Here is a 15036-nt window from a genome sequence, read left to right on the forward strand (position 1 = left end):
CACAATCTTTTTTTCTACTGAGAAACTACATTTTCCAACCTCTATGAGGTTTAATGAAAGTCTTGCTGGTTTTATTTTTTTTGTTTTTTTTTTTTTTTTTTTACTTTAGTCTGCCACTATTAACACCTCAGGAGAAAAGTAATATAACCTGCTTGTTTTGGGAACAGTACCTTTTTCTTTTTTTTTCTTGTTTTGAGATGTGCCCTTTTGTCAGTACATTTTTAACAATAGTGAAAATAACCATTTAAAGTTCCTTTTAAAATTGTATGAAGGAATGATTCAAGGGATAGCTAGCTGAGTAAACAGCATCCTCTTTTTGTCCTACACATCTCCTGCTACTGTGAGAAATGCAATTCCTTGGTAGAAGACAGCTCCAGAATTTTCCTAAATGGAAATTGCAAGACTCAGTCAGGGTCCTCCAATAACCAACATTCTCTATCAAATTCTCTAAATCCTTGTTGATTTATAATAATTTAGTTGCTAACACATCTGGCAATTCCACAAAACATCTAATTGTGTCTCCCTGTTTATATATCTTTAAGCACTTTTAACTCTTGCCCTGTGATATTTTGGTGTATATAGATGATATATATTAGTACAATCAATAAAGTACAGTCAGTACAATGGAATGGAGAAGACACTTAAGAATTTCTAAGGGGGAATTCAGTCTTTATTCCTCACTAGGAAAATCGGCAGTGTTTCTATCCTACCTTCGGCTAAGTCAGGTGTCCTGACTCACAGGAAAAAAAGGCAGGATTCAGGAGTTAAAAACTTGGTAAGAAGCCAAAAAGTCCTGCACTGTCTCAGTGTTTGAATAACACAATGAACATCTGAGGAGCCAAGGCACTGTCTTTCTCTGAGGGCTACATTTTGTTTAGGAACTTTATTTCCTTTGAGAATGTAAGCCTGAAGATCTACGTGTACAGAAGTGGGGATAGCAACATTTCTCTGCCTCGAAGACTTAGCTTGAAGATAAATACTCAGAACCTAAGGCAAGACACACAGAAGTACTTCAAGACAGATTCTTTTATAAATAAAACCTCTCTTCCTATTTTTTGTTCTTGAATGCTTTGTCACAATCATCTTTTTTGATATTATATCCCTATTTGCAGGCATAAGAAGGTTCTTCCAGTTAGTTTTCCTCCTGCTTCAATGAGTGAGACAATGGTGACAGTGCTGCTGATAACCCTGTCAACAGCTTAGACCTTATGTACAAAGAGGGAGGGAAATACAAGTTGTGTGGACAATAGGAAAGGTTTTGCTCCTTCATTCCATGTTCTTTATTTCAGCCTTATGACAAATTCCTAAAGTTTACCTTCCATGCAATTATGTCAGTATATAGGTAATTATCATAGACAACTCACAAGCAACTTGCCAATGTTAAAATTAAAGGTGGTCCCCAAATTTCACTTTGTTAGTAGACTGGAGGTTTGGATGAAATTTAGACCCACTTCAGTCTGTCTTCACGTTTTTGAATTGTGAGGACCAGAACTGGATTAAGTGCTCCAGGTGTGATTTTACATGTTAAAAATAATAAATATGTTATAGATGTTATAGATATATACATATCTGATCAACTGAAAAATCTCTTTGACAATTTCACAGTTCTGTTCTGCTGTCTGTCTTTTGTATCTACTGGAGGATGACTTAAAAATTGCTTGAACAAAAGTGGGTTGAAGAGAGGAGGCAGTAATGATAGAGGAAAGAGGAAGATTAGTTTCATCTGAAGGAAATACATGGGAAAAACAAGGCATAAACCCCTGGGGTGATGGGAAAAAATAAAAAAAAATATACAATGTGATTCAAATAACTTATTCTAAATTTTAAAGAAAATAAAATGAAAACTTTAGGGAAAAAAAGTAGAAAAGGAATAACTATAATAAAAAGAAAAATAAGATGTAAGAAACCAAAAGTCAATGCAAACATTTTCTCCTCACAATGAGATAATATATAAATTATAGTAAAATAGTTTTTTGAAAAATAACTATTTCGAAACCTTTAACAACTGACATGTTAGATTTTTTATCTTTTCTCATTTAGATTATAAATTAAAATTATAATTTGCTTTGATTTTCTAATACTTCATTGACATCAGAGTTTTAGTGACAACAACACAAGTGCTAACAAACACGTAAATAATTTAAAAAAACCCAACAAAACAGGATGACAGAATACCTAATGGATTTTATTCTATTAGAATCCTAGGAGCAGCACCTATTAAGGAATTAGTGTTGTTGATATGGTACAAAGGGTTTGACACTTTGGGATTTGTTAAATAGGGCTAATGAAGGAGTCATTGCCTGAGAAGTATTATGTAGGGAATAGACTATAGCGAAGATTAAAAAATCCCACAACAATGATTATGAAAATATTTTGGAACAGAGCCCTCAGAGAATCAATTTGGGTTAGAGCACATATTCAATTTTGTACAATAACAAAACCCAAAGCAGTATATTAATGCTCACCAGTCCCCAAACACATTTTCCTATCTAGCCAAAGTCACCCTGAAAGATGATGTAGAGCAAATCAGTTCATTTGGAGTGAATTTCAGTAGCTGCAGTGTATAATCCTATTTTGTTGCTCTTCTCCAACTTCTAAATTGCACTTTCTCACAGTACCAGATCTATTTTTGCAAATTATGTTGTCCAGTCAGTCCCAAAATTAAATTTATAGTAGTGACATCTGGTTCTCAGTTTGTCACTTCCTTTGCTCTGATCTTGTCCTTTTCTGAAGTTATTACTGACCTAACCAGTTACATGCAAAGCAGTGTTATAGTTAAGCTTTGACTTAAAAAAACCCACTACCATAGCAGTTTTTGTCTTGCATACATCAGTGTGTTCATATTTAGAAATCAAACTCACAAAATCTAGAGGTACATGCCATGAACAGATATTGGGCTACACATTTCAGCTTTTCTGACAGGCAAAACCACCAACCAGTCAACCAACCAAAAAGTAAACCAAAATGCACAAACCAACAAACCCACCAAAATAAGTCCAAAACAGCAAACAAGATCTCTAACCAAAAAGCCACCTATAGTAAATAAGTCTTGAAATCTGATTGAGTATTTACAAATATTATGTTGCTTCCACCATCCAAGCACTTCTTTCTTCATCTTCTATGATTAGCAGTGAGAAATAGGAACATCTCAGTGCTGCACCAGTGTCCTGCTGCCAAGGTGGTCCACGGGACTAGAGACAGCTGAGTATAGAATTAACTTCTACCAGTGTGTTCAAGCCACAGCTCTGTCCCAGAATACTTGCTTCCTTCTGTTGTCTGGCTTGCTCTTTCTCCTTGGAGCACAGTAAGAAGAAGGATCTTTGAGTTTAATTTGTGTATATTAGTCTTCACCCCACCAAAAAAAAAAGTATAGGAAGTTCTGGCAGGTACAAATAGTGTTCTTGATTAAGTGATTAATAACAGCCTATATAAAAAACATCAGGTATACAAGCAGACGTGCTGGAGAGGAAAACTGCTGCATAAACAGCTCTTCAGAGAAGTAGTAAAACTGTTTGGGTCTGTCATACATCAGTGCTGCTGCTTTCTGGTAGGATTCACCAATGGGAGCCTTGAGTAGTTCCAGATTGCTTGTTGATGAGTGGTTTGGTCCTGAAAACCACATAGAATTCCCTCAATACCTAACACTGTATTTCAAAATACAGCAGCTGTTATGTGTTAGATTGAGCCTGAAGTGCCCAAGTGTACAAGTCCAAGCTTATTTACAAAAAAATAGTACCATCATATTTGAAGAGAGATTTGATTGCAATGAATCAAGTGCAGCAGTATTTGCAGGTTCCTTGTCAGGTCCTTGAGGACAACACTAGCCCATTCCACTGTGACTTTCCCCACATGATCATGGTCAAGGACCCCACTTCTGTCCCCCCAGATCTCTCCCACCCTGTCCATGTCCCAGGACCCCATGTCAGCCCCTGGGGCCATCAGCCTCTGCCCCAGTAATGCTGCAGCAAGGCCAGTCTCCTGCTCCCCACAACCCTACCTGGCCATGGACCCAGTTAAGATGTGCTCACCCTCTGCCCAGGCTTGGCCCATGCCTTGGGAGGTGTCCAGTGCCAGGGCTTTGGGCTCCTGGCTGCCTGCTCCTGGCTGGGGTGATGCATGGGCCCTTGATGTCCAACCCTACCCTGCCACCCCACATGGAGATCCCCACATTCGTTCCTGGTTCCCCAACCCTAAGGAGCAGCTGGCTCTTATTATTCCCTGGCATTTACAAGTGTGTGGACTTGAGTTTTTCTTTCCATCACTGACAATTCTTAAATCTGCTCAGTGCACTGAATCATGGCTGCTGGTATCCTCCTCCTCTTGTTTTGAATTTGTGGGAATTTATATTTAGCTGTTCTTACTTTACTGGGGTAATTACAGGTTACTCTAGACAATGAGCATGACCAAGTTCAGCACACACATGGATACTCCACACATCCCTGGACATTCCAGTGATGTCCAGGTGCAAGGGCCACAAATTCTGGGCTCAGTGCAACTGCTTTTGCAGCTGAATGCTGTGAGATCATCCAGGAGAAACAATTAGAACACAGACTAAACCAATTATAAATCTGAACTACTTTCTCTATTAAGTAGTTATCTGTAGAGATCTATTAGTTACCCATAGGTATGTAAATTGTAAATACAGGTTTATATAAGGAGATTCTCATTACTTTTCATATATGCTTACTGGGCTTACAGTGTTTGACAAAGTTTATTATCTATTTTATGACCAAAAAAGAGTAGCTAGTGAAAAAGCAATTCTTTTTTATCCCTTACTTCAGCAATAACTCTGGCATATTCTTCAAGCTTCTGGCTTCAATTCCTCAAGGAGATGCTCTGATTCAAAGTTTATGGTGCTTTCCACCTCTTATTTCAAGGCTAGCTTTGGGAGCAATGACTAATATTACCCTTCGGTGTGTCCAAGCCGTATGATAAAACTTCACAACTCTGCTGAATTATTTAATATCATTTTCTCTAGCAGTTGTTTCCAAAACTCCAGTTAAGGTTCATCATTTGGGGCCTACACTTTAACAATACATTCCCTTTGCTTTCTATTTATAAACAAGCTACTTCACAAAACTGGGGGGTTTTGTTCTAATAATGTAAAATGTTTCTGTGATGCTTTGGGATTCAACTTAAGGATCTTTCAAAGTTGCTATTTTTGGGTTCTTACCAAAGTATGAAGCATTGTTAATTTTAATGACACCATAAACCCTAGAAATCTAGAAATCAGAATCAAATGCAAAGTAAAAAAGTGTTATGAAAGTTGAACATTTGATATGGATATTTAGTTACACCATGCACATGAATATATAAATACATCACAGATTTCTCTATGTGTAATAATGAAGTGTGAAAATTTCCTGGTGGAGACAATGGATTCTATTGAATAACACTGTTTTCTCAAAGCAAAGTAACATTTGCCTTCAGGCAGGTGGAGTTTTAAAGCTCCAGTACTTTTTTTATAACGATATGTATGTTCATTAACTTAAAAATGAACCACGCTGTGCCACTGTCAGAACGAGTTGTGCGCTGGGGTCTGAAAACCTCATCAACACATGTATTTATTTTTTAACATTAAGATGGAGTAAACTGTGCAGAACATATGCTATAAATTCCAGGACTATTCTTTTAAGAATAACTTCCAGAGAATGTCTCCATATTTTGTATACAGTATGCGTAAACTGCATTAAAAAGAGCTTAAAAATAACAAAACCAAAACCAGCTTTCTTTTCTGGAAAGTACAAAACTATCATATCAGTCTGATTTAAATTATGACGTTCCCTTTTTTTTTACAATTTTTTCTTTTGTTTTGTTTTTACTTAAACCATTTGATCTTAATTCCTATTGTCTTACTGAAAACCATATGTATCAGATCAATGATGGTGGATATGTATTTGCATCATATATCAAACAGATGCACTATATGGTTGAAATGGTAGGGTTTATACAGATGAAAGTTAGATGATGTGTAAGAAGTGAATAGAGAGAATCTTTTCTTTTTGTAGATATTTTGATTGTTTGTTGTTTTTTTTCCTGATTAAACCAACCTTTGCCAAATTAAGCTTAATTAAAAAGATTATTCTTTTTAACTAAATAGTCAAAATTACAGAGATGTATTCCTCCATTATTCCATATGAATCTATATTAAAGTAGTATGAAATTATTTTATTGGGATATTGTCTCAAAGGAGGGCAGAATTTGACCTCAAAAGAAATGAGAGCTTTTTAGCCAGCTTATTTCAGGTATGCAAAAATGATCCAGTACCTTGGACAGCTGCTCAGAGCAGGCAGAATGGCAGGCAGCAAGAAAAAGGGAGCCAGGCTAAATTAACAATCATGGCACATGTTGTTGGGATAATAATTATCAAAAAAAAATAGGAAATATTTTCTTTTTGTTTCTTCTGCTTCGAGAGATAATCTCAAGATTAGTAGAACTACAAGAAGTCGAGGCACCATAACCAATTTTCTCTACTTCCTTTTCACATTTTGCTTACACCTCATGATTGACAACCTTTATAGTTGTCTGTCAAAATTCTTGCCACAGTTAGAATTGGTGCAGTGCACACTGCCTTCTAAGGTCACACAAGAGAAGTTGAATGTTGGGTGGCAACTGTCACCTGAGGTGTGAACAGCTAAGTTGTGACATTCAAAATCTTGTTAAGGGTAAATGAAAACACATTGGCCTAATTAAGTTGTTCTTGTATTGAATTCAAATCTTATATTAAAGCATTTTTTCTGGTGTTGCCCTTACCTGCCCCCACAAAGACCCTCCTGGGGTCTGTTGTCAGTTTTCCCAAGGAGCAGAGCAGTAGGGGGATGTTTCAGCCAACTGTCAGTGTCCCTCAGTTTTTCAAAAGGTGGGTTTCCTTCCTCCCCTGCCTTGGGTCTGCTTAAGACATTCTTACAGATTTTCCCATCACCACCTGCTCTTTCTCTCCTACTCTCAGGGAATGGGTGAAATCTTCTCACAAAAAAAGACCAAAAAAAACCAAGGAGGTGTATATATATATATATATATATATATATATATATATATATATATATATATATATGTATTCCAGCTATGGATGTGATTCCTGATCAACTCCGTAACTAAAAAACCCAACGGCCAATTGCTATTTTTAACTTGACTTTATCGCAGACTTGAGAATATGTAAAGTACATTTTTTACCTTATAAATGGTTTCAATAATTTATAAATTTAAGGAGAAATGTATCTTTGTGTCTGTTTTCTACTCCAAACTTCCCACACAAAAAGGTGGTTGATAGTGTATCACAAAGTCAGACAAAGCTCATGCAAAAATGGCACATATGGCATTCCTTATGAGAAGACGCAGCCTTTTAGAATAAGTTGATTTAGGCATGAGGAATTTTATTCTGTGAAATGGAGGATGATATAAAAAGGACACTGGGATAAGTAGACATTAGTGAAGCTGCATGAAGAGACATCTCTAGGGTAAGTTCTAGCCCAGAAAACAAAACACCTAAGATGGAACAAAATCCTCAGACAGCCTGAACGTTTGAGTGAAAAAAAGTGTTAATATTTTAAACATGGTTGTAGCAGAATAGGTCTTGAAACGAGGCAAGATTATATGAAAGTGTGATCCCAGCTGCTTATCATCTGTTTTAATAAAAAGTGTTTATAAGGCAACTAGTGCTGTAGACATTTTACCATGAGCTCTTAACAAGTCACTTGGTTAGAACCTTTACTGCTTCAACTTCACTTCAGTGCAAAATATGAATTGTTGAAAAAAAGTAAGCCTGTCTGAGGTGTTTTTCTTTTTTGTTTGGTTGGTTTTGTTTCAAGAAAAAACTAAAAGAACTGAAGGGCATCCAAAGGCAATGACATCTTTCAGTGGTTTAATATCAAGGCATTAGACATATTATATTATGAAATACAACAAACCAGCAAACTCCCCCAATTGATGATAGTCTGATATGTTCTGTGAAAAAAACATATTGTGAGTTCAAGTCTTGGGGATAAAATAGCAAGATCATATCTAACAAAATGGCATTAATAATTTCTGCATTCAAGGTTTCTCACACAGAGGAAGAACCTTCAGAAGATAAAAGCTTTTTTTCACTACAGTCATGTAAGACTAGATATGACTCATTTCTCTCACCTTCTTGAATTCAGGGGGAAAAAACTCAACAAAACAGACAAACTCCACCAAAGAGTAAAGCAGGAGGTTTAGTTTTGTTAATGCTCTCAGGCACACAGTATGATTTTTGGGGTGGTTCTGCGCAGGAACTATAAAGTCTCTAGTCCATTGGAGAGGGTATTTTTTTAGGTAAAATATTTGTAGAAAAAGATGTAATTGAAATTTCTTGAATATGTATTTAAACAATTTATTGGAAATTATTTTTTTTATGTGGGCATTCAAAATCAGAAATTTCTGATAAAGCCTACTTCAAGGAAAAAACTGGTAGTGATATCATATTTTCCAAGCTTCTGTAGGTTTATGTCCTACTCTAATCCCATGATATAGCACAGGACATACAAATTACAGAATTAAATATCTTGCAGGAAAGATTACTTTTATTGACATGCTTTCTGAAAGAGATTCAAGGATAACTCTAAGAAGGAAAAGAAACCCCTTTTTAAGAAATAAGTTTTGTGGTAGTCATGATAAAAAAAAAAGATATGCATATGTATGAGCAGCAACAAGCTCAAGGAAAGTCATGAAAAGATAAAACTACCAAGCATCACCAGCTCTCTTTACACTTCAGAGTAGGGATTGGTTTTCATTAAATTTTGAAACATAAAACAAAGCTTCTGAAGCTGAAGCAAAGTAGACAACTTTCAGCACAGCAAGTCAGTTTATTCAACAAAATCTATGAATGGGAATTTCAATGTTTGTCTTTTAATCTCATTAGAGAAAATCTTATTTCTAATTTTATAAAGAAAGAACAAGCAGATCTATCAGGAGTAAAAAGCACTGATTTTTTCACTTTAGCTTGTTTGACAAAAAGATCACTCAAGTGAGCTCTTCTCACTTCATTTATTTCTCCATAGAGTCTAAAGAAAGGTAAGAATTTGAGCTGTTGAAATGCTGCTCCCTGTAAGAAATAGCATCTGTAGGTGATACTATACTTCTGTGCCTTTGGCAAAGGAAATCTTTATGAGGCTGATACGCCTTTGTTAATCTAGAAGTCATTTCCCACAGTTGTCTGTACATGTGAAGATTTGCTTGAATTACTTTCTTGTTCTTATTTCCTGATGTGTTACCTTGGTTAATATATACATCTGCGTCATACTGAGTTCTCAGTTCTCATGTGATCATGTAATAGTAGAAGTGGCACATTATTATTCTTTTCATGTAAAGGGAATAACAGCTCCCACAAAAGAGAAATTGTTTCTTTGCATCAGCAGTATTGTAATGAAGGCTAAGCCAATCTACAGAGTTCGAAGAATTATAGGAAAAGAGAAGAAAAATCGTCAGTAATCAGGGAAAGAATAAAAGAGATGAGTATTCCTGTACGTGTGTAAATATTTGAGCACGAAAAGATGGAGATGAACTCTGATACATGGATAATATTCATAAGCCCCTAATTGTTGTCAAAAAATGGTGCTTAAGCAATGTGAGTTTGAGCAAAATTCACGATAGAAAATGTAGAATTAAACTATCCTATTCTTGTACTGAACTGTATGCTTTTATTATACCTATATATCAATATTCAGCGATGTTGCATCATTCTGTATTAATATTATCATGATTAGACAACTGATAAGAGGCTGTCCCATGGACTTGTGGGGAGCAGCACTCTGCAGGTGCTGGAACCACTTGTGCTGTGCAAAGTCTGTGCTCCGATGTATGCGTCATGCTACATATTTCAAACTGATTTTGAACAGTCGTGACTTGTGAGATTAAAGAAACCAAAAAAAAAAATAAAATTCATGAATGGGAAAGTAGAGTAGTTAAAATTCCCGTAAAGGCAATTAAAGTTCCCAGAGGGAAAATAAAAACATTGCATTACAGAAAAGAACTTAATCCTTATTTTGACAATAACTAATTCTGAAGTACCTCATGCTTCAATAGATTTCAGTTATTTCCACTAAAGGAATCCTAAGAATGGAGCTGTATTGAAGTGCACTGCATGCCATGTAAACATAAATCATAGAATTTGTATACTTTTAAACAAGAGAGAACAGAAAAAAGTAAAAGCTATGGAACTGATTGAATTAAGGCTGAAAAATGTGTCATGCAAATTCTGAAGTGACAGTAATGTCTGACTTAAGAAGTAATTGCATCTTAATTTAGTAGTGAAAAAAACACAAGTAAACCAAAAATAAACCTGCAAAATAAAATATAAATTAGGAAAAAAGTGTAAGGAGCAGTTTAGCTACTGACAAGCTTCCCACTGGCAGAGTCTAATGCATTTTTAGACAGCAAGAGTCATAACAAGTTAGGCTAAAAAGTCCATTTTTCTCGGTGTAGTATTTCCAGTAGTGAGCAACAGTGGATGCCTACGGAAGAGTAGAGGAACGCCGAAACCATATGGTAATGATCACACAGAGTGCTCTCCCAGCCTTCAACAGCTTGAGGCTTTTTGAGTCAGAAATGGCATTTTTATAATGAGCCTCTGTGGATTTTCTGCATCAACTTGTCTTTTGAATTCAAGCAGAATTTAATGTCCACAACATCCTAGGAAACTCCACATCTTATTATATTTTACTACCGACTTCGGTAGGGGATTTTTTTTTTTGTGTCTTGTTTGGGAATTTTACATTTTCCCTCTACTAGCTCTAACTTCTGCTAGAAGAGAATCCAATTAATTGATCCTCATTCTCTTTCTATTTGCCAGTAATAATTTTTGAGATCTCCATTTAATCTTACTTTGGCTACTTCTTTTTCAAGATTAGTTTAGAAGCCTATTTTGTGTCGCCTCATACAGAAACCTTTCCAATCTTTGATCATCTCCTCGCTCTCTCATGAATAATTTCCAGACTTAGCCTTTTGAGGTGGGAGAACCAAAGCTACACTTTGCATTCAAACAGAGATAAAGCTTGATTTTATATACTTTAGTTCTCATTTTTATTCTCTTTTTCTTCCCTAAAGTTCTATTCATAACAAAGCTAACATTTTAAACAAGTGAAATATAGTAGAAGAATACTGTTAAAAGGTTTTGGAAACCATGGAAAGAACTAGAGATGTTCAATAGAGTGAAAAAATGCAATTTTCACATAATCATAGTCTGATCTAGCAACCAGTATTAGCAGACAAAAAGCAAACAAGTCCTGCAGACATAGGTTTCAAGTTTTTTTGATGCTGACATCATTGATTGTAAAGGCTCATCTTTTTTAAAGGGCAACAAAAAATGAAGTTGTCTAAAGACAATTCTGAGGAAAGCAAAATCTCCTAAAATAGCCTCAAAAAGTACTACTGGAAAAAGATTGCCATCTACGCAGAGCAACTGAATTTTTGCTGCATGCTACACCCAAGATGGTAATGGACCACAACTGAGTAGGTGGCATTGTAAAATAATTTCTGTACAATTCAGAAATGCAGTCTGGGAGTCATCTTGTGAAATGTAATGCTCTACATAGCAGGTATTTTCATCTGAACAAGTCACCATACATTTAATCTACAATTTTTTTTGAATTACACTTGGTGTAGAATACTAGATGCTGAAGTAATTTGTGTAAAATTACCCTCAGGAGCAGACTAGCCTTCTCCACAGTCATTGCTTTGTAGCATAACAGTCATTTGGTACAACCAGGAGGTATCCTTGTTAGCATGAGACACAAATGCTATTTATAATGTTTTCAGTTGAAAGACCCCGAAAAAAAATAACTTTATACCCTCATACTGTGAGGCTGCACAAAGCTGTGGGCATTTGATAATCCCTAGACCTCCCTAGGCAGCGCTGAAGAATGATGTTGGATGGAGACATCCATGCCTGGTACACATCCATACTGTCTGCCTGAAACCAGGTGAAAAATGCTTTAGTCTCTTCCCAAGCATCCCAGACTGAAGGAAAACAGAAATGGGGAGATTTATAAAATAAGACTTTGTCAACTGAGAGAAATAGAAATTTAGATAAGATGCTAATGTCAGAAAATATCCTAATGTTATCCCTAAAGTGTCTGATTAATTGTTCCCTAGAAGCTATTTGCTTCCCTAACTGTGCTCTGAGTCTTGAGTGAGTGGTTCAAACATAATTTCTGACACAAAACAAGCTGAATACCTTCTGTTGGTTATCTCTCAACACTATGCTAAACAATAAACTGGTGACAGACAAACATACTTGCCCATGGCAGGGTGGTTGGAGCTAGACGATATTTAAGGTCCCTTCCAACCCAAACCATTCTGGGATTCTAGGAAATTATTATGTTGTAGTGTTTTGACCCTGACTGGAGGCCACGCAACAACCTTCTGCTCTTAAATATGTTATCCCAGAGGTGTGACTATTACTTCTAATTGGCTTGGCCTTGGCCAGCAGTAGGAAGTCCATCCTGGAGCCAGCTGGCATTGGCTCCACGGGACAGGGGAAGCTTCTATCAACTTCTAACAGAAGCCACCCCTATAGCCCCCCCCCCCCCCCCGCTACCAAAACCCAGCCACAGAAACCCACTACATTTGTTCAGGAAATAGGACGTTGATATCAGAATTTGTTCCATAGCTGCTGCTTTGAAATGAGAGAATGATACCGATAACCTTTATCTTGTCATCTTTTAACATCTTATTAAACAACACTGGACATGTAATTTTATTGATTTTACTCACACTAGTCATTGTAATTTTACGAGAAGCTTCAGAAAACCCTCATTCATAATCCTGAATATTGGACTGTAGTAGCAAAGGAAAATGACACTCTCTCTCTTAATGGGAGGTAATGATCACACCCAGTTCTGTCACCACAATGGCTAATTTGGAATCACATCATTTTTTTTTCAGCTCAACTAAATGCATGTCCTGAAGGGAATCATGGCATTTCCTTCCAATCCCAGGAGGAAGTGAGTTAAGAAAGGCACCATTAGAGCCTTTTTACTCAGTCGAGCAAAAATCACAGCACACTAAGTCTGAGCCCAAGTATATGTTGCTATCAGAACTGATGGCATTGCTCTTTAGTACATCAAAACTGATTACTTAAGTATTATTTGTGTTGTGTTTGGTTGGAGAAGCTACACTTTTATCATAATTTTATAAGATTAACCTGAAATGGGCTGTTGCTTTGCATAGTGATGTGTGACATAAGCAATCACAAAATGAATGCAGTAGACCTCTGTCAGCTTTCACACTCTGATTACTGAATAATTTAATTATTAAAATTAAAATAATAAGATGAATGTACAGAAAAAGAGCTTTTAACACTTTAGATTACATTTTTTTGCTTGCCTCATTCATTGAAAAAGTTCTTACCAGAAAAAAACATTCAGGAACACAACTTTGTGCACAAAAATTTATTGAACAATGAAAATAAAATCAATTTTCTCTCTCTCCTCCCCCACTTTTTTCTTCTCTACATCAAAAAACTGTTGTTAATGGTTCTTAATCACTGTATGTTACATTGGCCAACTCCATGTAAATCTACTCAAATCTAACTAGAAAACTGTATTCTCAGATAAATTAAAAGCCAGTTTTGATGAAATTTTGTCATTTTTACCTCTTGCTGAAAAGTACTTATTTACTGAGAATTCCTAATTAGATATTGTATCTCCCAAATATCTGAGTTGAGGTTATCAGGGCATAAATATTTGTTATCTCATGGTATATTGATAAATACATTGCTATGTTCAAGTTTATTATAGCTTTTACATTTATGAGTTTGGTTTGTTTTATTTTAAAACATAAAATCTATTTTTATTACTGTTTGATCTTGTATCTCATCAAGATATTGCAAGAGCTCTGACAGGCTATTAATTTATATTATTATACACACTAATAATAAAAGTTAATATTCTAATTGCATAATTGCTCAGTGATTGTTGGATTTACACAGTAGTTCTTTAAGATACAGGGGTAACTAAAATTATTTTGAAAATTACCTCTGTGTGCTTTGTTATAAGAACATATTTCTCATGTTCTTCCTTTTTATTTTGCAGCTGCATTAAACTGTAGATCTGAGTAACTGTCTTTCTTCTCTTTCCCTTCGGTGAACTTATTATTCTACTTATGAAATATATTGAAAAAAAATCAATGACAGATACAAAACGCATGATTGACATAAAAAAAAGGAAAGTTCTTTATTTCCCCTTTAAACAGTAACAAAATCAATTATTAGCAAATGTGACTTTTATCTCAATCAAATGTATGTAATAATTAGCTGGTCTTGTTCTACAACTAATAGAAGTAGAACATGGAAATAATAAGCCAGTCATCTCAGCAGTTCCAAAGAAATGATTCAATTCAGCTGAATGGGGCTGTTTTATCAGGCAAACACGTTGCCCTCTGGACTCATTTGTGGGAATCAGACAGAAACAATTAAATTACCTGATCAAATTTAAAATAGGGAAAATTTAGGAGGGATTTTAAGGTTATTTAAGGTCCTAAACTTAAAATTTCCAGATGGTAAAGGAGCAAGTCTCAGATAACTCTTGGTTCATTACCATCAGCCCTGGTATCAGTTAATGCCTATTATGTCAACGTGATTAGAACAAATTCTTTAACAACCTCTTTACACAAAATTGTTAATTTATGCAGGTATTTGATATAAGATACAAGCTCAGTGTATTTAAAAGTTGTGTATTTAAAAGTTCTATCCTTAGATACACTAAATGTTTCCTGAGAAAGGGGGAAGAATATTTTTTCTCCAGTAGACTAATATTTTGCTAAGCATTTAATCAAAATAAAAAAAGATGTTATAATCCAGGAGAGTAGCAGTTTCAAAGAAGTAAGAGAAATCAATTGCATAGGGGAAGATTATTAAAAATTTCCAAGTTAGTAAACCACAGCAATAAACCTGAATTACTCCAGGAGTTGGGGAAGGCAAAGGAGAGAAAAATTATTACCAGCTGGGGACAGAAGAATTGAACCAGAGCAGAAAATTATCCTAACATGCCCTAAAGATGCATTTCCTTTAATTGCAACCCA

This window comes from Manacus candei, unplaced genomic scaffold, assembly GCF_025592945.1.
Source record: "Manacus candei isolate 608988 ecotype Guabito, Panama unplaced genomic scaffold, ASM2559294v1 h1tg000014l, whole genome shotgun sequence".
Lineage (NCBI taxonomy): Eukaryota > Metazoa > Chordata > Aves > Passeriformes > Pipridae > Manacus > Manacus candei.